Raw genomic sequence first — 26,721 nt, forward strand, 5'->3', positions numbered from 1 at the left:
TTTGATCATTCCTATTTAAAGTTTTTTAAGAAAAACATTTTATTATTAAAAAGTAAAACTAAATAAAGCATAATTAGAACTAATAATATGAACAGCAGAAACTTTGAGTATAATTAAGTATATATATTATTATTAGTTAAATTTTAATATACAGTTAAATAATATATTTCAATAAATATTTATTTGTACTACAAAACTTAGCATTTTGTGCAAGCTGATGCCTCATTTAGTCATCCTGATGAGGGAAGATGATTCCTGTTAAAGGCTCAGTAGCATATGGGGTATATAGGAATCAAGATGAAATGTTTATTACTTTTATTATTATTTCCCATCACAATTTCTCTTTCTTTTCCTCAGTGTGAATGATCAACAGATGTAGTGAAAATCTGAGACAGTAATTCTGATATTTCTAAACCTCACCAAATGAAACTTATTTGAAACTTGAAAAAATGTTTTTTTGGAGTATAGCTGTTGTGTTAGTTTCTGTTGTACAATGTTTATTTTGTAAATATATATATATGTAATATATATATAAATATAGATACACATATATACACTCTTTCTTATTAATAGATTTACTTCACATTTAGGTCACTACAGATCACTGAGTAGAGTTCCCTGTGCTAAACAGTAGGTTCTCATTGATTGTCTATTTTATACATAGTAATGTATGTATGTCAAGCGCAGTTTCCAAATTTGATTCTCATTTTCATACTGTTTTCATATGTTTCCATAATTGTTTCCATTAACAAACCATAAGTTTGTTTTCTATGTCTATGACTCTATCTCTACTTTGCCAATAAGTTCATTTATATCATTTTTCTAGATTACATATATAAGCAATATTATACGATATTTAGTTATAAAAGGCTTTCTAACTTATTTCACACTGGATGGCAGTCTCTAGGTTCATCCAAGTCTCTACAGATGGCACTATTCTGCTTCTTCTTATGGCTGAGTAATATTTCATTGTGTATATGTACCATATCTTTATTCATTCCTTTGTCAAAGGACATTTGAGCTTCATCCATGTCCTGGCTATTGTTGACAGTGTTGCAATGAGCATTGGGGTTCATGTACCCTTTCAAATATTGATTATCTCCAGATACATTTCCAAGAGTGGGATTGCTGGGTCATATGGTCTCTATATTTTAAGTAATCCGTACATTTCTCCATAACGGCTTTTCTAATTTATGTTCCCACCAACAGTGTAGGAGGGTTCGCTTTTCTCCACACTCTCTCCAGCATTTATTGTTTTTGGATTTTTTGACAATGGCCATTCTGACACATGTGAGGTGATACCTTAATGTAGTTTTTGATTTGCATGTCTCTAGGAAATAGTGATGTTGAGCATCTTTTCATGTGCTTTTTGGCTATCTGTACATTTTCTTTAGAGAAATGTCTATTTAGATCTTTTATTAAAATAATCAACAAAACTAGTATGCACATATTGAATAAAAAGGTCAAGATTTTACATTCAGTTAAAACCTTATTGTATATTAAATTTACAAATGCAAATAATAATGATGACTTCTATTTCTAGCAATATGAGTCAAAATTAAATGTTAATTGTTTTGAGAGGGACTCTCTGAGGCTAGAAGTGAGCCAAAGGCCCAGAGTAGCTTAAATGAATACTAGTTACTGATACCTACCTTGTTTGGAGGAAATCTGTAGTCAGATGCCCTGTAATTTCAGAATCCATATAGGCAAGTACAGTGGATAGATGTAGTCATACTTTCTTGTGTCCAGGCTGTTTGGCAGTGCTTTTTGCACACTCCCTCTGGGCTTGGCCCCATGATTTCCTTCAGTCCATGGGAACAGTAGCAGAGACGTTAGAAACAGACTTGAAAGGTGTTTGTAAAGTGGATCTTGACCTATTACTACTCTTGCAACCCTGCCATCATGTGTACCAGCTCCAGCAAAGCTCCTGAATGGTTAAAGGCCCCCTGAAAAGAAGGCCTACCTGAGGACATCATAAATTAGTTAGCCATTGCAAAACTACCTTCTAACTGCAGATAGTTGATTTAGAAAGGCTAAGATTAACCAATTCCAGACTAGACCACTCCTCAACAGTCACATGTCTATGATCAATCCAAATTCTTGACCTTTAGATTCAGGAGTTAAATATAAGTGTGTGCGTGTGTGTCTGTCTGTGTCTGAGTATGCATACACACATGTGAGTGTATGTATTTTAAGGCTTTTAATGTGGTTTGCTATATGGAAATAGCTAACTGATGAAAACAAGATGTTAGATTAGAGATAAAACAGTTTCCCCACATAAAATGCTAGTTTCCCCACATAAAGCATATTCTGATATAACAGTAATGTTAATGATAGTAGTAACAATAATAAAAATATTAATTCCCTATTACCTAAAAGATAAACACGCATATTTTAGGCATGCCAAGTAAGATTCTCCATAATCTAAATACTGCCTAGTTTCTATCCTAATTTTTTAATAGTTGCCCATTTTTCAGACTAATTTCAAAAATAAAAATTTGTGTTCATCCATGGAAAAATAAAATTTGTATGTAACAGCAACCTCCAACTTTCAGTCCTATCCTGAAGCTGAAAGGGGAATATGGTCATATGGATAGAGAGTGAGAAAGGAACTTTCCTCTGCTCTTAAATTAAGATGCTGACAGCAGAAGAAGTGAGAAACAGAGTGTAGATAGAAACAATATGTACCTCTCGGGTAAAGAACCCTTTTTTTTTTTTAAATTATGAACAAGTTCAGTTCAGTTCAGTCACTCAGTGGTGTCCAACTCTTTGCAACCCCATGAACTGCAACACGCCAGGCCTCCCTGTCCATCAACAACTCCTGGAGTCCACCCAAACCCATGTCCATTGAGTCAGTGATGCCATCCAATCATCTCATCTTCTGTTGTCCCCTTCTCCTCCTGCTCCCAAACCTTCCCAGCATCAGGGTCTTTTCAAATGAGTCAACTCTTCGCATGATGTGGCCAAAGTATTGGAGCTTCAGCTTTAGCATCAGTCCATCCAATGAACACCCAGGACTTATCTCCTTCAGAATGGACTGGTTGGATCTCCTTGCAGCCCAAGCGACTCTCAAGAGTCTTCTCCAACACCACAGTTCAAAAGCATCAATTCTTCAGCTCTCAGCTTTCTTTATAGTCCAACTCTTACATCCATACATGACCACTGCAAAAACCATAGCCTTGACTAGACGGACCTTAGTCAGCAAAGTAATGTCTCTGTTTTTTAATATGCTATCTAGGTTGGTCATAACTTTCCTTCCAAGGAGTAAGCGTCTTTTAATTTCATGGCTGCAATCACCATCTGCAGTGATTTTGGAGCCCAGAAAAATAAAGTCAGCCACTGTTTCCACTGTTTCCCTATCTATTTCCTATGAAGTGATGGGACCAGATGCCATCTTAGTTTTCTGAATGTTGATTTTTAAGCCAACTTTTTCACTCTCCGCTTTCACTTTCATCAAGAGGCTTTTTAGTTCCTCTTCACTTTCTGCCATAAGGGTGCTGTCATCTGCATATCTGAGGTGATTGATATTTCTCCCTCCAATCTTGATTCCAGTGTGTGCTTCCTCCAGCCCGGCATTTCTCATGATGTACTCTGCATAGAAGTACAGAGTTATATGCACTTATATATGTACGTATATATATAAGTACTGAGTTATAAGTGAAATAAGCAGGGTGACAATATGCAGCCTTGACGTACTCCTTTTCCTATTTGGAACCAGTCTGTTGTTCCATGTCCAGTTCTAACTGCTGCTTCCTGACCTGCATACAGGTTTCTCAAGAGTCAGGTCAGGTGGTCTGGTATTCCCATCTCTTTCAGAATTGAGCAAGTTCAGCCTGCACTAATTAGCCAAACTCGCTTCCTAATAATCATTATCCTGAATCCCTTATGTCGTTGAAGCAGTCTCCTGAATGAAGTCTACACATGTCACATTCATAGCAGTCTATGCCAGGCCAATTGTAAGTTACCTGACAGAGATGCCTTCTTACTTCTCCACCCAAACAAGTCCTTTCTTAATGTAACTCTATTAGATGCGGTACTTTAAGTGAGAGTACATTTCACAGTAAGGACTCAACGAATATTAGTTTTCTTTCTTCCTTCCTCTTTTTCCCTTTCTTTTGTTTCAATTCCATTTTCTTTCTCATTTTATAAGCCTTTGTGAAGTATAATCTCATTTTAATGACTCCCCAGTTACTAAACAAGAAGCATTTGTTGAACTAGTGAACATTTTAAAATTTCTATTTTCTCCAATTCATTTTGCATTTGTTAACTGAGCAAACAATTAGCATTGCATTTTTACAAATCTAATTTCTATGGTTTTAGTGTAACTTCCAAACTAGCTAGGACCTTAAATTTAAGTAAGATGTTTTATTTTTATTTTGTATATTGTGTGAAAATTAACATAGTTGTGGATTGTAATTAGCTATAAAAGAGGATGCTGGAAAAGAAACAGAAAACCTTAGCTCTAGTTTTAATTTCATCATTTATGAGCTCTATAATCTTGAGCAAATTAGTTATGCTCTATAAAACTGTATTTCCTTACCTCCAAAATGGGAGTATAGAGACCCACCCTACCTACATCACATGTTCACTTTATAGTTCAGATAAGATGATGCATGAGGCAGTATTATTAACAGAGAAGACCTGTTGACAAAGTGCTATGATAGTTAATAAAAAAATTAAAAAAATAAAAGACTAGAGCAGGACAGAAGCAAGACATAGGTGTACAGAGAATGTCACGTTGTCACAGCAGCCCTCAAAAAGGAATCACGGTTGTATTAATGTGCTGAAGGACACTGGCAGGTTGGAGGGCAGAGAAAAAACAGCATTTTGTTTGTTCCCCAGGTAGAGGAGGCGAATGAGTAAATTAGTTTGTGTATAATCCTGAGACTGTTAGAAATTGTCCAGGTGCCAATTTCACTCATAATATAGAGAGTGGACTGAGATGTAACCCCAGTGGAAAATGTTATTCTGATGATTTTGTAAATGTTCTGAGTTAGCCAGCAGGTATGATTACTTTTTACTGAGGGAAAGCCGAATGAGGATTCCCTCATTCGGGAATGAGGAAAAGTAAATGTTCAAGAAGGAATGTTAAAAATGTAAAACAGAAATATATGAAATGCTTTCTACAATAATTTATATTCTGTGAATAATCGCTATCTTCTTTATGTTCTGTGAAAAGTATGTTGTTCCTCTTTCTCTACTACCAAAGAAAATAAGTCCTGTCTGTTCAGAGTGGTGCCTGTAAACCTGTGCTACCAAAAAGACCATCCTATGGTAAACATAGAAATCCTCTGTGATTTGCTCTCTTCCTTCCTGGGAAGTAGAAGTGACTAGTCTTAAAAATACTGAGCTAGAGTCAGCCATTTCACACAGGCGCTATACTCTGAGAAGAAACAGGCCTGCAGTCCAGGAAATGGAGTGAATATTTCTTGCAGGCCCATTATTAGAGCCTCAGAGCCTTTTCCAGAGAAAAACGCTTTTCATAGTTCCATCATTTTTAGTATTATTTTTTAAACGTTTCCGCTGTCAAGCATGTTGCTAGTTACTGTTTCTGTGCCCCTTGCCTCGTGTTCCAGGCCAAGGCTGACCCTGTACCTGATTTACCAGTAAATGACTGGCAAGGACTCTCTTCTGCTTTTGGAACTTTTTGTTTTCACTTTAGCTACTATTTTGTACATATCACTTATACAGCCTCTGTCAAGTGACACTATATTTTTTGTTTACTGTTCTGCTGTAGTAGCTATACTAATTAAGAGTTAAACCCCTATCTAGACATGGTAATGTCTAGACATGGATGGATGTCTCTTTCCTTCTAAATGTTTCTTTGAAATCATACTGATAATCCTTGACCTGCTAAATTTGGTACTTTTTCACTCTGACAGATCTCACTCACTGCCTTTTCATATTGCTATGCCAACTGCACATTCTCGACTCAGCGGAAATACTCCTTAGGATGCCCCTGAGGTGTTGGCACTGTAGGTATAAATCTGTGCTTTGTCTCCTCCCTATTGCTGTCTTCCTCCTGCTGCAACCCACTTTCCAAATGAGCTTGTTTAGAGAACTGGAACATTTGCAGAGCTTTTCGCTGGGCACGACTAGAGGAAGAGCAGGTGACATGCAAGGTTATGTGGCAAGGGCAATGCAAAGTCATATCAAAAAACTAATGGAACAATTGGTGAGAACAAAGGAACTGATCCTAGAACGTGATGTCAAAATATCTGTCTATGATACCCTTGATCAAAAACACCAAATAATAGCTGCTTTATTATGATGGTGTGTTCTGTGTGCTAAGTCACTTGAGTCATGTCTGACTCTGTGACCCTATGGACTGTAGCCTTTCAGGCTCCTCTGTCCATGGGATTCTCCAGGCAAGAATACTGGAGTGGGTTGTCATGCCCTCCTCCAGGGGATCCTCCTGACCCAGGGATCAAAACCATGTCTCATATGTCTCCTGCATTGGCAGGCAGGTTCTTTACCACTAGTACCACCTGGGAAGCCCTTTATTATGACTGCCATATGTCATTTACCTGCCATCTAACAAGTATTATATTTGTTTCTTACATAGTTTTCCAATGTTAACATCACTGTAGGTAGGCATTATTGCCTTAGTTGTATAAATGAGTAAACTGAGGCTCAGTCCTGTTAACTCACCAGAAATGATATTATCAATATGTGAGGCAGAGTCTTGGATTTATCCCAGAGTTCTCTGGCTCCAAAAAACTTGCTGGTCTCTTTTTCTAAGCAGAAATGAATATGTTCCAAGACAAAGTAAATAAGTTACATATGTATGCATGTATATTCATATATGGACTTCCTCTGGTGCCTCAGATGATAAAGAATGCCTGCAGTGCAAAAGACCAAGGTTTGATCTCTGGATTGGAAAGATCCGCTGGAGAAGAAAACGGCTACCCACTCCAGTATTCTTGCCTGGAGAATTCCATGGATAGAGGAGCCTGGTGGGCTATATATTTAGAGAGAGAGCATAAGAGAAATAGGGAATGTGTATGTATGTGTTTGAAAAAAGTGAAAGTGAAGTCGCTCAGTCATGTCCAACTCTTTGCAACCTCATGGACTGTAGCCTACCAAGCTCCTCTGTCCATGGAATTTTCCAGGCAATAGCACTGGAGTGGATTGCCATTTCCTTCTCCAGTGGATCTTCCTGACCCAGGGATCGAACCCACGTCTCCCGCACTGTAGACAGACGCTTTACCACCTGAGCCACCAGGGAAGTCCAAGTATGTATGTGGGTACTTTGTCATAAATGAAGGTGAGATTGTCATATTGGTTAGTAGGGACAGCAAAATATAGATGGAATGAGAGATTATGGATTACTTCTTTTATATATGTGTTGACTTCCATGCATATTGTATTTATCCCAAATGTTAGCATTAATATGTATCAATAATTAAGTAATATGTCCTCACAACGTATTTCAGTGTTTCAGAAACTATGTTAGATGCAACAGTAGGGCCAGAAGTCTCTCCAAATAGTGACTTTTATGCTTGGAATTGAGCTCCTACATGTAAAGCCCGCTAATAAATGACAATCAGCTCGATATAATGCTGACATTTCTATGGAAATGCTTTACAAACATGCTGCTGATATATTGGGAAAAATCTGGTTGAAGAAACTTTTGTTAAGTTTAACTTTACAGTAGAGAAGTTGTGTCATATAGCATTTGAACTGTGTACCATTTTCAAGTTGTGGCAGGAGGAAGTGAATATTGGCCTTGGAAAGTGAAACCCTGAGTTTTCTGCCTTGACTTGTAACAAGCAGACTCAGTTATTAGCACCACAGTGATTTCATTGACAAAACAGCATAGTACTTGACTCTCAGTATGATTGTGAAGATTAAATGAAATAATGTTTATATTGCACTCTGATACTTCTATACTATTAGGATCATTATGCCATTTAATATATAAAATAAAACAATATTGCATTGTAATTTCCCCATTGGTTCTATTCTGTACACAGTTTTAAATTATATCTCCTTATTGTGAATTATAATGTAAAAAATTTAGTAATTACAAATATAAATATGAGTAACACATTTTGCAAAGAAATACTGGAAACATTGTTTAAATTTCTGTGAAAGCTCATTGATACTTTAATTATAAGGAAGTGTTTAACCAGCATCATTATTTGGCCTTTGCATGTATTAAACCACCAAAAACTGAAGTAGAAAATTCAATTTCACAAAAAAAAAATTGCTTTATAGAAAATCCAGTTTTGAATGGTTTAAATGGATTCAGATTGGCATATTAGGTGTGAATTGTGATTCCAGGTTAAGGATAGTTTCAGTGCAGGTGCCAAAATGGGAACAGCTTTATTATTTGTAATGAACAAGATTCTGAAAGTTTTGAAAAATCAAATAAAATTATGCCAAAAACACTGGTAGAGCTGGCTAAGTAATTATTGGTTTTGAAATATTGGTTAATAGAGACCAAAATCTTATTTATATTAGTCTAGGACACATTTATATTTAGGATAAATGGGAAGAATATTCTCAAAGATAAACTGTGTGAGGGGAATTTATGAGAGGACAATTTTTCATTGAATACTAACAAAGGATTAAAAATTGGCTTAATAACTAAAGTCTCTAATATTAAATATGCATTATCTCATCTGTAAAGAAAATAATAAAAATAAATTTCTTGTTCTTTAATTTGGATGTAAAACAATCTTTATTTTCTACCACCACTGTCTTATGCTATGATTTACTGTTTTTATTTGTAAACTCCAACAATCAATATTGACCATATTTGGATATTATAAACAGCTGCAAAATAACAACTATTATGTTGAAAATCATTTCAGGGGTTTAATTCTTCAAAATAATCTTGGTGAGGATACATTGCATTAACTGTATAAAACACTGCCTCAAGTATCACCTCACTAATTCAAATAAAGTCTACATAGTTTTTAAATCACAGATACTTTTTTAAAATTAACACAAACATTTTTGAAAAAAATTTCAGTTCATATTCATTTACTCTTTGAATTTTTCTTATAAAAAGATAAGCAGTACCAGCCATATATCATTGCACTTAAGCAATAGCTTCCTACCATGGGACTCAAACTGAACATTCATCTGAGTCTTATTCAGAGGAATCAACCTTTCGTATAAAATAATACTAAGATAATCTGAAGATGATAACGTCATTTTTGTGCTACCACCATATTTTTCTCTTTGAAGTCTCAAATGTATTCACGTGACACCCATTGGTAAAATTGTTCAGTGGCACCTTGTAACAAACAGCATTAGGCCCCATTTCAGATAATGCTTGATTTCTTTCCCCGTGGTTCTTAAACTTTAGTGCAGGTCAAAATCCCAGGAGACTTGTTCAACCACAAATTGCTAATACCTACTCTGTAAGAGTGAGATGTCGCCTCAGAATGTGTGTTTCTAACAGCTTCTCAGGATGCTGATTGCACAGGTCAGGGACCATGCTTTAAGACGTGTTCCAGCTGCCTGTAGTTACTTGCAAGAGGCTTAGTATTTCTTGTCTCTCCAATCATGGCTTATGTCTCTCTCTGTGCCCGGAACAAATACCATTTTGTTTTCCACATGCTTACTTCTGAATTGTCATTCAAAACAGAAACCAGGGAAACCTTTGTTTGTTTGCTCATTTTTTTACTTCTTAAGCCTTCAATCTGAGATAGAGGACTTTCTTTTGCACTTTCATGGAATCCTGTGAGTGTCTCTATTAACTCAAATGGCACAATGTACTAAAATCACATTTTTGGTTACTTTTCCATCAGATTGTGAGTTTATCAAAGACAGGGACCATGAAGAGTTAATACTTGCACCCCCAAAGCTACCATGTTGTGGGGCACCCTCCAAACATCCAGTGATTTGTAATGTTCTTTTTATGTTTCTATATGCAAACTTTGAAAATGACCAACAACTATACAGATAATAATAAAGGATTGAAAGTAAAGAATATCCCAGGAATAATCAATAGAAAGAGGATGGTAGAGATGGAATGTCAAGTGCAAGCTCAATTCTTCCAACAGGTGCCACCTAGGGGAAGGTTAGTTTAAAAGAAAGTTAATGATTCAGTGAAATTAGCTGAAAAGGGTTGTTTTGTCTAGGACTTAATTTGTAGGTATGGCTGTCAGGGTCATGTTCTGAAATAAATCTTATTTTTGTGTGTAAACTTCTGCAGAGTATAATAAATTCAAAAGATTTCTAATGCAAAATAATGCTTTATTCTTCATTTAATTCAAAGTTTTCATACCGTTGTATGCAACAACATACTATTTGCATGTTTTTTAATAGCTCTAAATTGTACTTGAAACAGATGAAAGATTCTTTTTTCCTAGGTTGATAATACTTGTGCCATACCTGCATTAATGTGAAGTAGTGTTTCCAGACTTCAGAAATGCTCAGGTTACCATGATTTCATTTCTGGAATAATGGAAAGATCACAGTCCTACATTATTTATATTTTAAACTGAAGTTTTATCATTATGCATTGGAGTGGGAGGAAGAAGGTTGCAGGCAACACTAAGGGAAATTCTGCAAAACACATATTTCTGTAAGAAAAATATATCATGGAAGGCCACAGAGACAGGAAGAAGGGTCAGGAAAATAAAAATCTAGGGACTTATGAAGGTTGGTCATGTTCAATTTATGAAACATAGGTAGTAACAGCTGAATAAATAGAAGGTAGGAAAATCATATTTCAATTAAGTATCCTTGAAGCTTCAGACTCAAAAATGCCATCTGATCTCTCTAGGGAATTTGCCAGACTGCACTTTTATCGGAGATAATTAGGGTTTACAAGGAAGCAATGTGATGATCAATAAGACTTTATGGGTCATACTTGCTCTATAATGATATCTTGTGAAACCCTAGGGCAAAATATTGGTCCGTATTGCTGATGGGGTTCATGAGCCTTTAAGCATCTCACCACCACCTTCTCTGCATTTACCTCTAGTGACTATATTCAGGCTATGGTGTATGCATGATCCATTTCACCCAGGACATCTGGTGCTCACAGACAATCAGGGCAGTAGTCAGAGGGGCAGCAGAAAATGGCTGTGAAGAATCAATGCACACTGTACACTCTGTTCTTTCTGTCAGAGAATTACCCACTCCAGTACTCTTGCCTAGAAAATCTCATGGATGGAGAAGCCTGATAGGCTACAGTCCATGGTGTTGCAGAGTTGGACACAACTGAGCAACTTCACTTTCTATGGATCTTGAGGCCAAAGGTACCAGTGCAACGTGGATAAAGACTTGTTAGTTGGGCCTCATCTACAGTCACAGATTCTGAAGAAAAGGGTTGTTGCTTCCAAATGCCTTTTTCATACTGAGAAAGTAAGTGGCAAGGGAGTGTGTGTGTGTGTGCATGTGTGTGTGTGTGCGTGTCTGTGTTTAGGAGATTGGATTTAGAATATTAGAAAGAGAGTACAAAGGAGAAATAATGCAAAACATCATAAGAGGAAAAAGCAAGGTCTTTTGGTTTCCATATGCTTTCAGATGGGAGAGTTCTTTGTGCTGCCAATCAATAAAATGGTATATTAATAATTCAACAAGATCACAACTTTACGTTTTTAGCAATTAAATTATTTTACTTTAAAAATCTGCTGTTTTTAATCAGCTGCCAACATATTCCTTGTGGAAAATTTTGAAAGAGATGGGAATATCAGACCATCTGACCTGCCTCTTGAGAAACCTATATGGAGGTTAGGAAGCAACAGTTAGAACTAGACATGGAACAACAGACTGGTTCCAAATAGGAAAAGGTGTACGTCAAGGCTGTATATTGTCACCCTGCTTATTTAACTTATATGCAGAGGACATCATGAGAAACGCTGGGCTGGAAGAAACACAAGCTGGAATCAAGATTGCTGGGAGAAATATCAACAACCTCAGATGTGCAGATGACACTACCCTTGTGGCAGAAAGTGAAGAGGAAATAAAAAGCTTGTTTATGAAAGTGAAAGAGGAGAGTGCAAAAGTTGACTGAAAGCTCAACATTCATAAAACTAAGATCATGGCATCTGGTCCCATCACATCATGGGAAGTAGATGGGGAAACAGTAGAAACAGTGGCAGACTATGTTTTTGGCTCCAAAATCACTGCAGATGGTGACTGCAGCCATGAAATTAAAAGATGCTTACTCCTTCGAAGGAAAATTATGACCAACCTAGATAGCATATTCAGAAGAAGAGACATGACTTTGCCAACAAAGATTCATCTAGTCAAGGCTATGGTTTTTCCTGTGGTCATGTATGGATGTGAGAGTTGGACTGTGAAGAAAGCTGAGCTCTGAAGAATTGATGCTTTTGAACTGTGGTGTTGAAGAAAACTCTTGAGAGTCCCTTGGACTGTAAGGAGATCCAACCAGTCCATTCTGAAGGAGATCAGTCCTGGGTGTTCATTGGAACGACTGATTCTAAAGCTGAAACTCCAGGACTTTGGCCACCTTATGGGAAGAATTGACTCATTGGAAAAGACTCTGATACTGGGAGGGATTGGGGGCAGGAGCAGAAGGGGACGACAGAGGATGAGATGGCTGGATGGCATCACCAACTCAATGGACGTGAGTTTGAACAAACTCCAGGAGTTGGTGATGGACAGGGAGGCCTGGTGTGCTTCAATTCATAGGGAGGCAAAGAGTCGGACACGACTGAGTGACTGAACAAAACTGAACTGAACTAAACATATTCCTTTCATATTTCACCCTACTATTTGAAACTAATGTCAGTTCATTCAACCAGAATGAATCAAAGGAAAGAAAAAAAGGTTAAAAAGATTAAATTATTGTAACTGAAAAAGGACTTTATGATTGAACATGTCAGAATAGATGGGAATATTTTAAACGTCATTTTGAAAGATGATTTTAGTCATGTGAATAATTATATAAATACTTATATATATATATGTATTGGCTTCTAATAATTACATAAATACTTATATATATATATGTATTGGCTTCTAATATATATATATTATATATATATATAATATATATATATACTGGCTTCTCTGGTGGCTCAGTGGTAAAGAATCCACCTGTCAATGAAGGAAACATGGTTTTGATCCTGGGTCAGGAAGATCCCCTGGAGAAGGAAATGGCAACCCACTCCAGTATTCTTTGCTTGGGAAATCCCATGGAAAGAGGAGCCTGTTAGGCTACAGACCATAGGGCCACAAGAAAGAACTGGACACAACTTAGCGACTAAACAGCAATAACAACAATGTGTGTGTGTGGTGTGTATAAGGTGTGTGTGCATGTGGTGTGTATATGATGTGTGTGTGTGTGTGGTATGTATATGATGTGTGTGTATGTACATGTTTTCCTGTTACTCTTAATATTTGTCCCTATTTTTTTTTTGAGCAGCAGACTATTAGAAGAACTGTATTTAAAATATATTGTTTTATTTATTTGGTAATGGAAACATAATTTTTAATCAAACTATATAATGATCCTTTCATGAGTTAGAGTACAAATGTGAGAGAAAAATGGAAAAGGGTCATATATCAAATAATAGAATATATTCACATAAAACTCAGAAAAAAATTTTCCTTGAGTCTTAATTCTAGAAATTAACATGTAGTTCAACCTTTGAGAGGACTTCTGTCTTCTCATTTGTGCTGAATGTATACCAATGCCTTTGTTAGGGACAGACAAATAGATTAATGACATCCTTGCTACTAACTTCAATTCAGGAACTGATCCAAGAAAGACCACTATTCCATTAATGATAAAAAACCAGGCTCAAACTTTAAAAGCAAAAGCCATGCCTCCATATTCTTTTCTTTTCTTTTCACTTAAGGTCAGAAAATTTGAATCCTTTCTATCACAATTTATTGCTTCTTCAGGCCAAAATTGTATTTACTATTGATTGACAAGAAATTATTATATAAGATAAATGGTATGCATTTGTTTTCTATCTTATTTTTTCTTTTTGTTCTATATTCAGTCATATGCCTTCTCCATCCCCAGCTTTTACATGTCTCATCTTTTTGCCATAATTGTCTGATGCCTCAATTTAGTTAGTGACTTTCATACTGTGCTCAAAAGATGACATGGCTCATTTTGAAAAAGCAGCAATTATTGTGCAGAACACAGTTTGCATAGCCTGGAACAATTTCAGTAAAATCAAATCAAATAAAAATATTTATGAGCACACATAATAGGAAAGCCACTGTGGTGGGTGCATTTGAGGATACAAAGAAACATAAGCAGTTCCTGCTCTTAAAAATGCTTATGATCTATCCACTTGGAAGTTTAAGACATTAGTAAGAAACCTAAATATCAGTAATAGATCACAATGAGAGTGAAAGCCCCATTAGGAGAGGAAGGAACCGGAAGTAAGTGATTAATTGCTGAAGATGTGATGAGCACATTAGGCATTCAGAAGGCAGAATCATCACTTTATATCGGGATGCTGAGAGCAGAACTCAGGACTTCAGTGGTCTGAAATCATATCACAGATTTGGGTGGGTGGTAATGGTAAGGCACAAAGAGGGTAAAGGCTAAGGAGGAGGTTAGCAGGAATACTGCAAGGCAACTCAAGCAAGACACATGGTGAGGGGAAATCTCCAGAGAGAGCAAATCAATTTCAGTGTTTTGTGGATAGTGACTATTTAGTCTGGTGAGAGAGAACAGGTTTCATACCAACATATCAAAAACTGGGAATTATCTTAGAATCAATGAGGAGTCACTGATTCCGAGACACAATATTTGAGCAAGAAAGTGGCATGATCCCAGCAGTGTTTTCTGAAGATTAATAAAATACCACTGTTTGTTGGACTATTTGGATGAGGAAGTCGGAGTAGATCAAGACAGAAGTGTCATACAATTAACTCCAGGTTATAATAGAAAAAGGAAAATCAGTCCTTCCATGCAGAAGCTGTCTCATGACTGAAGCAGTGGGAGATCCGTGTGGTGTTGACTGAATAACTGCTGTGTGCCATACACTATTCTAGACCCTGGAATTAGTGCATAAAGCAAACATAAGCATGGCCTTTGCTCTTCTTGAACTATTCAGAAGAGAAAAATATAATAATTAACTAATTATACAAATAAATGTGTAATTTGAAATAAGAAAAATAGTATAAAGAAAACAAAAGGCAGCCTTAACAATGTGCATATGTATGTGTACACAAATTATGAAGAGTGATATGTCTGGAGAAATTCCCTGAAAATGGACATTTTGGTGAGATTTAAGAATGAGTAGGTATTATTTCTGTAAAAGGGACTGGAGAAGAGACTTTTAGGCAGAGGAGAGAAACATATGCAAAGTTAAATGGGAAATAGCACTGATATATTTGGGTACAAAAAGAAGACAGATTTGGCTGCAAAAATAAAAACAGAAAAATGGAATGAAATGAGGCTAACAAGATGGGCATTTACTATAGTAAGGCTTCAAAGGACTTTATTTTTAATAGAAATTGTTAGCCAGTAATGGATTTTTAAGAGGAAGCATTTTGAGAAGACTGGGCTTCCCACGTGGCTCAGGGGTAAAGAATACACCTGAAATGAACAAAATCAATCTGATTCAGCTATTAATATTTTGGAACTCTGAGGTCCATTGAAGGCTTGTAACTTCTAGAACAAGGCTTGTACAGTCAGTTGCAGTTATTTCTGATCAGTTTCAGCACTTAGCACAGTAGATGCTAAGCACTCCCCAGCCCCAGCCCCATGGCAGGCAGCTATACACCTGTGCCTGGATCAACCTACACACAGCTTATGGAAGCAAGGCTGGATAAGAAGGTTCAGCCTTCCAAATATTGAGGATGTGTGTTCTGATTGTTGATTGTTGCTTCTGGCTACAGTGCATGGGTGTGTGCTAAGTCACTTCAGTTGTGTCCAATTCTTTGCGACCCCATGGACGGTAGCCTGCCTTGCTCCTCTGTCCATGGGATTCTCTGGGTAAGAACACTGAAGTGGATTGCCATGCCCACATCCAGAGCATCTTCCAAACCCAGTGATCAAACCCATGTCTCCGGCAGCTCCTGCATTACAGGTGGATTCTTTACTGCTGAGCCAGCCGAGAAGGCCCTTCTGGCTACAGAGATGCAGACAAAAACATGAGCAGCCATTTTGTTGTGCCTTCTCACATTACTGCAGGTCCTTCTCCAACTGAAGTGATTTCCGGGGTTCAAAGAGCAGCGTTCTCCCTCCCCTCTTCACCTGCTTTCTATTTTCCCTCTTTGGGGAACTAGATATTAAAGACATTAAGACTAAGAAAGGCAATAACAAAGACGGTTCAAATTACATGACAGTTGCACTCATTTCACATGCTAGCAAGATTATGCTCAAAATCCTTTAAACTAGGCTTCAGCAGTATGAGAACTGAGAACTTCCAGATGTACAAGCTGGATTTAGAAAAGGCAGGGGGACCAGAGATCAAATTGCCAACATCTGCTGAATCATGGAAAAAGCAAGGCAATTCCAAGAAAACATCTGCAAATGCTTCATCGACTATGCTAAAACCTTTCACTATAAGGATCATGGAAAACTGTGGAAAATTCTTCAAGGGATGGGAATACCAGACCCCCTTACCTGTATCCTGAGGAACCTGTATGCAGGTCAAGAAGCAACAATTAGAACCAGACATGACCATTGGACTGGTACAAACTTGGGAAAGGAGTACATCAAGCCTGTATATAGTTAGCCTGCTTAACTAATATGCCGAGTACATCCTGCAAAATGTCAGGCTGGATGACTCACAAGCTGGAATCAAGATTGCCAGGAGAAATATCGACAACCTCTGTTATGCAGGTGATACCACTCTAGTGAGAGAAAGTGAAGAGGATCTAAAGAGCCTTTTGAAGAAGGTGAATGAAGAGAGTGAAAAGGCTGGCTTAAAACTCAACATTCAAAATATGAAGATCATGGCATCTGATCCAACACTGCATGGAAAATAGACAGGTGAAAAGTGGAAACAGTGACAGATTTATTTTCTTGTGCTCCAAAATCAGTGTGGATGATGACTGCAGCCATGAAAGATGCTTGCTCTTTAGAATTTGAGCAAACTCGAAGACAGTGGAAGAACGAGAAGCCTGGTGTGCTACAGTTCATCAGGTGGCAGAGAGTTTGACATGACTTAGCAACTGAAAAATAAAAACAAAAATATACATGTGACATGTGTATATCACTTGATAAACACTTCCAAGCATTTTTCCAAGATATATGCTAAAGAGTTGAACTGCAATAAAGTTATAGACTATGCATATTCTCTACTTGATAACTGCTCACAATTTTTCAAAGTTAGTTGTAAAATTATATGTTCCCATTAACTGTGTATGGAATACATAATTTTTCTTTCTGGATAATACTTTATCTCGTAAGATTTAAACATTTTTCAAATACAGTGATTATGATGGAATCTCACATCTGGCAAAGAAGTTGTCTGAAAAGATAAAGCAAAATGTTGAAAGTTCTCTCACTTTATACATTCTAGAATTCTATATAGCTTGAAATTTTATCAAATGAGCTTATATTGATTTTTAAATGACAGCAAAAGCAAAGAAAAAATAGATAAAAGACAGTAATAAAATTCAGCTAATTTTGAAAGCTTGTTTATCACATAATTAGCAAATACCCTTTGCTTGACAAACTGAGGAATGAAGAGTATACAGCAAAATCTTGTCCTGAGGACAAAAGTAGATATGCTTATGTGTTATTTTTCACTTAAGCCACAAAGACAAAACAATGAATTTTTCTGTAATTGGCAATCTTCTAAATACTGGGTTCCTTGTATATAGCAATTTGTAGTAGTTAAAAATGCCCAAGTAAACTAACAATATTCTGTGTCTTAGGACTTCATGGTAATTTTATCCATTTGTGCAATCACTTGCTGTCTACAGTGATTCTATGATATTTTATTCAACCATTATTAAGGGTTCTAAACTACATTGCATTTTATCAGTATATGTCCATATCTGCCTTCCCCACTGGATCTTTCTGTAAGAACTCTGGCTTTGAAATCATACAGACTGAGTTTAAATCCCAATTCTGTGACATATTAATTGTGTACATGTGGATGATTAGTCCTTGAGCTAAAATAGAATTTTCTCTGAAATGCTAACTTGTTGGGGGGGGGGGGTGCGTACACAGTTTATAATGAATAAGTAGATGTTTTGTAGACTTAAGGAACATGCATACGTAAAGATGAGAATTTAGTGAAGACCATCTCCTCAGTTACTGCTTAATTATTGCAACCACCTGGTAAGAAACGTTTTTTCCCTCTCTTGGCTCCCGCACACCTTCCATTGAGTAGAGTGAAGTCAGAGTGATTTTTCTAAAACACAGTATTGTTCATGGATTAACCCAGCTGAGAAATTTACTAATGGCCCTTAAAGTTAAGTTTAAAATCTTTTCATGTAACTTATAAAGCTGTTCATGACTGACTTCTTCCTCTATCCAGTCTCATCTCTTGTTATCACTTACTTGTTCTTCCAGTCATCCTGTTTTCTTGTGATTTCTCTGATTCTAGAGAAATAGATATATATGTTTTTCTCTACTTTGAAGCCATAGATGTAAGCTGGCATCAGTGCACTGGTGGTGGGTGTCTTTGACATATGGAGCACCTCTATGCAGTTTACTTTGGCCTTTAAGCCTGATCCCTGATTCATCATTTCTGTTTTATAATGTATTCCTGTTGGCCCCACCACACTTTTCAACTTGATGAGTTGTACACAAAGTAACTAATGATGAGCAGTTTTACCAGAGTCACTACTGCTGCCCCATTGCTATATGCCTGGTTCCTAAGATCTAATAACTAAGAACTACTTTTTAAAGAATAATCTCTGCAGCACACAGAATAGGCTCCTCCAAGGGTCTATGCTGTGAATATCTTATGGTGACTTGTCACAAAATTACCGAAGTATGTTACTCTACACAGATACTCAAGTTCCCTGGTATCTTCTGGGTCCGTGGCCCAAGTTGGATGACTACTTATACTACTTTCTGGGAAAGTGAAAGTAATGCTACATTCAGTTAGAAGGAAAGACTGTTCTCTGGCCATTCTAAAGATCTTATGCCACACAACCTCCTAGTTGGATTAAGTGTTTTCAGTTGTCAAGAGGAAATTATGTTGTTGTTATACAAATTTTGGCAAAGAAAACTATTTGAAACCTAAGGCCTTCATTCTGAGGTGGGGGGCTATGACTCATGCTTCATTGACCACTGAGGCTCTACATGAGTGCAATGGAAATGCATTATGCAGAATTAGAAGAAGGAAGCACATATGTTACAGTTTTGAGACCAGTTGCAGAAAGAAGGACTAAAGCACGTTTTCATATCGTGAAAGTTATTTCTTGCTGGCCCAGTGACTGTTTGCAACTCAGGCAGTTTCTCCACCATCCAGTGTGCTGCACTCACACTTTCTCCAGTAAGATCTGAATTCCAGCTTTAGAATGGGAGTTCCCTCCCAAAGTCCTTCCTTCCTTGATTGTGTGCCTTTCAGCCTTAGGACATTCTTTGGAGTTCTTGTTACTCTTTGTATTTGCTCCCTAGTCATAGTTAACCATTCTTTATACTAAATTCTCCCTGTTCATATTGTGGGTTTCATTTCCTGATATATCTCTGCTGTTGTAGGATCAGCTGAATTTGAAAACTGTGGATTTGTAGTGTTCTTAACACAATTATCTATTGTACTGTACAGTACCCTGGAAAGACAAAAAGTATTATGGAAAGTCAGGGAGTGAAGAGTGATAAAAGTGTGGTGGAAAAATAAAAATATTTCTGCTAAAATACAGTGCAGTCTTTGCCATTTTCTTTCACATAAAACATGTAGATCATTAGTCCTGTCAATTATATCTGCAACATACATTCTGAATCCTTGTTACTTCTTTCTGCTTCCATTGCTACTACCTAAATTCATGCAGTTATCATTTTCATTTATATGACAATTAACCCTTCTAACTAATCAAACCATTTCCCTAATGCACTCTTTCAAACTGTACTTTACATAGAAAATTATCTAATTTCCATAACATATTTCAAGCATTAAAAACTTTACTGAAATTTTAATGTATCTGTATTTTTTTGGTTAGTGTTGTAGTTTGTATTTTTCATTTCTAAAATCTATAAAACGTTGAGTCAGTTTTGTTCTTCATTATATCTGTAGCTCTAAGCAGTATATTGGCATATACATTTGGAACTCAATTGCTGAATCAGTGAAAGAATGTCAAGAAGTTAGAAATCTGTTTTTGATGAGTTCTTTAAATTGATATCTAATCTGAATATTTTAATGCATTGAAAAATGAAATGGTATTTTCCCTATAAAATTGGTGCTTTCGGAATAATAGGATAAGATGGTACATATTAGAACAATTTTTGGAGAAGGAAAAGTGCAATGGGTATTACTGTTTGGTGAAATTAGATTCTATGACAGCTGAGAGAAGATAAATTAATAGGGCTGCCTCAAAGAAAAGATGCTTGAAGTAGAATTTTTTTAAATGAGTAGGAGATGCCAGAAGATAAGCAGACCAGGCAGAAAGCATGAAATAAGGAAGCATGCAAGAAAATCAAGGTTTGTATTATGTCTAGAGAGGCTGACCATAGGCTATATTAAGAATGAAGCAACTAGCTCTTTAAAAGAAGTAAAGAAGTAATATTATTCATATAAGGGGGATTAATAGCAACTTTATTTTTAAATTTTATGATCAAAGTGTAATTGCTTTACAATGCATTAGTTTCTGCTATAGAACAAAGTGAATCAGCCACATGTATACATGTATTCCATCCCTCATGGGCCTTCCCCCATCCCACCTCTCTAGGACATCACAGAGCACGGAGCTGAGCTCCCTGTACTACACAGCAGCTTCCAACCAGCTATTTATTGTATTTGTGGTAGTATATATATGTCAGTGCTACTTTCTCAATTCATCCCATCCTCCCCATCCCCGACCCAAGTCCACACGTCCACTCTCTACATCTGCACCTGTATTCCTGCTCTGCAAATAGGTTCATTTGCACCATTTTTCTAGAATCCATATATATGTGTTAATATACAACATATTTTTTTCTCTTTCTGACTTACTTCAATCTGTATGACACTAGGTTCATCGACATCACTTCAAATGACCCAGTTTCATTCCTTTTTTATGGATGAGTAATGTTCCATTCTATATGTATGTTGTGTGGGTATTCATATATATATATATATATATATATATATATATATATATATATATATATATATATATATATATATATATATAACATCTTTATCCATTCATCTGTTGATGGACATGACATTTAGGTTGCTTCCATGTCCTAGCTATTATCCATAGTGCTGCAATGAGCACTGGGTACATGTGTCTCTTTGAATTATGGTTTTCTTAGAGTATAGTAACCTTTGTCATTCTTCATAGTGTTTAACTTTTGAAACCCTTTCTATGTGTGGAGAATCCACTGACTTGTGGAGCAAAGCACACATCCAACTATAGAAGTGAAAGGTGCTAGAGAATTGCTTTCTATGCTTCTGTTGAATGTAGGGCTCAGGGAAAGGATGTAGAACAACCAGATAGACACATCTCAGCTGCTTAATCTCAAGTGAGTGACCAGGTAGGTATGGTAACAAACAGATCAGCTAACACTTATTTTCCAAAGTTGTCCATGGGTGTTCCTAATTGAAAGCATTCTTCTTCTTTTTTTTTTTTTTCAGTATTGATGATACAGAGCAACATCACTGGTATCTTTGATGACAGATTTTAGTAGCATAATTTTGGATACTCTTTTTCCCAAATGGATGACATGTAAATATGGTTCTCAAGCATTGTCATAGATTGTGAGTTTCTCAATATCCTCCTAAGGAAATTCCTTCAGCTAAAATCATTCAGATTTCTGCTTCCTAGAACTTGTATATAAGAACTTTTGGTTTAGGAGATCTAAATCAGTTGAAAAATCTACAATAATTTAAAGTATTTAACTGGGAATTATTCTGGAAATATGAATTAGTAAAATTAATCTAGAAACAATTTGTAATCATCATAAAAGATAAAAGAGGCTTGAGGCAGTAATACAAAAAGGGAAGCAAAAAGATAATATGCATGGGCATTTCATAGAAAAAGTGATACAAATTACTTATAAGCATATGAATAGATGTTAAATCTTATTCATAAATAATAAAATGCAAATTAAAACAATAAAGAAACAGATTGGCAAATATTAAGGTATGATAACAGAAGGTTTAGAAGAGAGTAGAGAAATTTCATCTTCATACGTTTCTAGGAGCACATTGTTTCAGCTACTTTGGAAATGATTTAGAAATATATTTGTGTGCATGAATGATAATTTTTTGGACTGATACACATAAAACTGTGGCAGCAGAAAAAATGGAGTATTTGTGCCAGAAGAGAACTTCAAATTTCATTAGGTTTTTTTTTTCACTGTGAATAAGAATTAATAATCAGACATACTGGAAAATAAAAATGGAAACAGCTAAGGTCAAACTTGAAGAGAAAAGCAACTTAAGTAGGGAGAAAGCCTATTGAAAGTAAAGTACAAAGTCAAAATATAATTCAAAGACAAAACCTCCCTGAAAAATGATTAGATATATGAAGGGAAGAGCACAGAGAAGTAAAATGCTATTTAGGCTTGTGGGAACCAGGTAATTAATAAGCGTAGAATAATAAAAAATGAAATATGAGAAATTAGGAATAAAATTGTTTTAATGATTGAAATGAATATCATTTTAAGATGTGTTTGAGAAGTCTTTCAGGATATTCAGCTAGATAACACAACAGATAGTTTTAGATTATAGACTAAATCAGTCAGGGGTTATGAAGGTTCAGAGATTTAGGAAGTACTCAAAAAGTTGAGATGGCTTTAACTGTGGGTGGTACTGCCAAAGAAAACAGACCAATAAAGGTGAAAAGAAGTAAGACTTTGAATCCTGTAACACAGCTTCATTTAGGCAGTAGTGAAACAGGAGGAGTCAGTAAAGAATAAAAGATTGGAACAGGCTGTGTGTCAAGAGAAACAGCAGAATAGTATATGTTTATTGGATCTAAGGGATAATACAGTTTTAAGAAGATAGTCAGCTGTGTGGATAGTTAGAGAGGAATTGATAGAGATCCAAACTGAGAAAGGGTCACTTGATTTTGTGATTAGACGGTCAGTTTTGAGCTATGCAGTGGTAGATACCTGATTGTAAGCAGTCCCAATGCACGAGACAGTGGAAAGAGCAAGAAAAATAGTAGTTTTAAAATTACTCTTTTGAAAGCCTAGTCACAAAAGGAAAGAAAAATAGAAAGATAATTCAGGGCATTAGAAGAGCTTTAACACATGTGCACAACTCTTGTGAACATATATTGCTTTGTATTAGAATGTTGGTCCTTTTTAATAAAGACAGACACAGAAAGCCAACATTTAGAAGACAGAATTTAATAGTTTGGAAATATTACCATTGTGTGTGTGTGTGCATGCATGTGCATGAAACTGAATCTCAGGGTTCTGAAATGTAAAATCTATGTGTGCTTGACAGTGGGTCTTAGGTGATGCCTGTCTTCCCCCACTTTGGATAAGGCCAAAAGTCAAGGGATGTTGGGTATGGGGCCTTCCAGTGGGAGTCCTTAGCGGGGAGTTATTCAACCTAAAAAAAAAAAAAACTATCTACTTTTGTATCTCTCTTCTGTAATACATGAACCCTTACTTAAGCTGTGATTATATCTTCCAGCTGGGTTTCACTTGTGCAACAAGGAATTAAGAGAAGGATTCTGTGTTTTCTTTATGGTTAAAACATTACAAGAGTTTAACATATAACCCTGTACCTCCAACTGCCTTGTCCAGCAGTTGTTAGTGTCTGAGGTATCTCTAAAAGGGAGAAGAATCTTAGGTCAATGATTGGGACTGTGAAGCCTAGAAAGCTCTTATCCACAGGAAAAGTCCTCCTTACATTGCTTTGGAATACCTGAAATTGATTTCATTTGTATATTTGACTGATACATTATACAATAATAGAAAAAATCTGAGAAGTTTGAAGAGTATAGGGAGCTCTACCACATTTATTAAAATAACCAAAGAAGTCACTGGTAAAAAAGATGGAATGGATATGCCAAATATGACAGGTTTCTTGTTTTAGTGGAATTGATATTTTTCTGTAATTTTTATCTCCAAATGGATAGGAGAATACTTTTAACTATTTTGAATACATCAAGAGATAGTTACCTCATGACCAGAGTTACAGTTTATGAGGTTAGCTAGTAAAAAAATAAAAGCACACAGTTTTATTGAGAAGGCATTGATACGTTCCTAATTCAATATGATACCACCTGCAGAGTTGACAGATTGGGTCAGCTTCATCAAACACTGGGCAATTCCTTGATGGAAAAAGTAATGTATCAGATCAGTCACTTGTAGTCCAATCAATCAGAATACTGGCTATATGCCTGAAATTTTGAATTTTTAATGTTTCCTTTCGGCATGATGCAGGCATAACCACTTTGAATAGCATGCAATGCTTAAGGTAATTGTTAATTTTACTACACTTTATACTTCCTCATCTACTCTGTCCTCACAAAACACAATAACAATCAAATCACATAAGAGGAAAGAGCATTTCATTTTTTAAAGCATTTCATTTCTAACCAATAAGATGACTCAGTATATATGGAAGAGCTATATAAAATGTCTTCTTTATGAATATTCAACTTAATTCAGATTAAGCTTTACCATTAGCACAAGTGAGGCAGAATGCTGACTATACCATGAAAACACTTTTAAAAACTACTTTTTTCGGAATGCCATATGTAAAGAGTGAATGTTAACAAGCAGTTGGGCAACTAGTATTTTTTTCCTGTCAAAAATGATGTACTTTTTATATCTATATTATTCCTGTGTAGTCCTTAAAATGACTGCAGTGAGAAAGCTTTGAATGTTAATTTACCAGAGACAGGAATACACATTTATATCTATGGCACTTAAAAAGTACATCTTTTTTCCCCTTACAGTGACACATTATAATGATGTCAAGGTCCTGAAAAAAGAGCATGACATTAACAAGATGGAAGGCTAACTTAATGGAAGTTCCATTGATAAAATGCCATCCTCACAAAGCTAGTAATTGTTCTTTGGCTATTATACCGTTACCAAAGAAGCAATATATCAGATGTCTGCTCATCTAGGCATAACTCTGAAAGATTCTGAGACACTGTAAATTGTATATCACTAAACTGTAGAACATTAAAAGCAACTAACTTATTCATTAATTATTGTATCTTACTGACTAGAATCAAGAATTATGACAGACAATTTAATCATTAAAAACCTCATGCATAGTTATTTGAAAGTGTTATTTTCTTTTAAAATGAAATACATCTCTAGGGAAAAAGTCAAAGATTCTATGTCTCATGCATACATTAATAACCATATAGTATTGGACTGCAAAGTTCTTAGTACTCAAATTGTGTTTGAGTTTTATTCTAAGTTTCTAGATCTTCATAAGAAGCTTAATGTTATTATGCCACATAAAGTGTTGAGGTTCATTCTAACAGCAGATAAAATAGCCTTACAATGACTGTGGTTCAATTAAAGTTGAAATTAAAACTTTAAAATTTAGAATATGTGATTTGGTATTTGTATTTTCATCATATGCCTTATCAGTCAAGTTCCTGTAAATCCTCTTTATGCTGCTCTGTTTTTCTTAGTAAGTTATTAAAGTTAGCGTTTGTGCTGTCACCTGTCCCAAGAGCTTACTGTGGTTATTACTTGCAGTCACAGAGAATACTTGCAACTCTTATGCACTTGTAGAATCAGATAAAGAGATTTGCTCAATGTGGTGAAATGTCTATATGTACCTCATGCCCCTCTCCCTAATGCCATTTAAAACTGAATATCAAACAGTTGCATAAAACAGTTTGCAAGCATGTGCTAAAATATGTGCTAAAATATATCTTTCCCTCAAGGAAAGGTGAGAAAAGACATTAGAAAATTATCAAATTTACCTAAATCTCTCAACCAAGGACCTCTTTATCTACTTTTCTCACATTGCTAGTATGTATTCATTCCACAATTATCCATCAACCCCTTATCATACACCACTCACTGTGAAAGGCACAGATACAACTTGTCCTCAGTTGTTTCTCTGATAAGCAGATTTTGAGCCAAGGATTTGGGGGAACAATATGGGCAAAGCAAGATTGGGAAACAAGAGAGTCAAGCAAAGCTGTAATTTTAGATGAAGTCCCAGCCTCTGCCTATTTCCTGAGGATAGGGGCTCTAGAGTGGCCAGTCATTTCTTGGATGAGGGAATTAGGATTCCCTCCCTAACTCCCTCAGTGTTACCAGGAGAATTACTCAGTCATTGCCTACAGGCCTGGCTGCATCAGCAGAAAATAAATTCCCAGGTACTTGTTGCTTCTACTGGGCATGGTAGCCTCAAGCACTCACACCATCTTCCTAAGCTTACAGCAACACACAGAGATTCTGGGAATGGGTGCACAGGCTCTCAGGGATGCAAGATGTCAGCTGCACAATTCTAATAAGAAACAGTACTTGTACTAAAACAGTTTTATACTGGGTTTGAATTTAAGAAGCAAGCCAAAAATAAAAAGTTCCAGTCTTTGTTATTTGAACTGCTGCTGATAGATAAGAACCAACATAAATTAGTCACATCAAAGGCAAGCCTATATCCAGAGGTTTACAAATGAATGCTATCTGGCCTATGGCAAACTCAGTTTAGTAGTTGCTAACACTTGTCTTCAATATCACCCAAATATATTTTCCTTTTTTTTATTTCTCCATAA

Source organism: Capricornis sumatraensis, chromosome 7 (genome assembly GCF_032405125.1).
Source record: "Capricornis sumatraensis isolate serow.1 chromosome 7, serow.2, whole genome shotgun sequence".
In the NCBI taxonomy this organism is placed as follows: domain Eukaryota; kingdom Metazoa; phylum Chordata; class Mammalia; order Artiodactyla; family Bovidae; genus Capricornis; species Capricornis sumatraensis.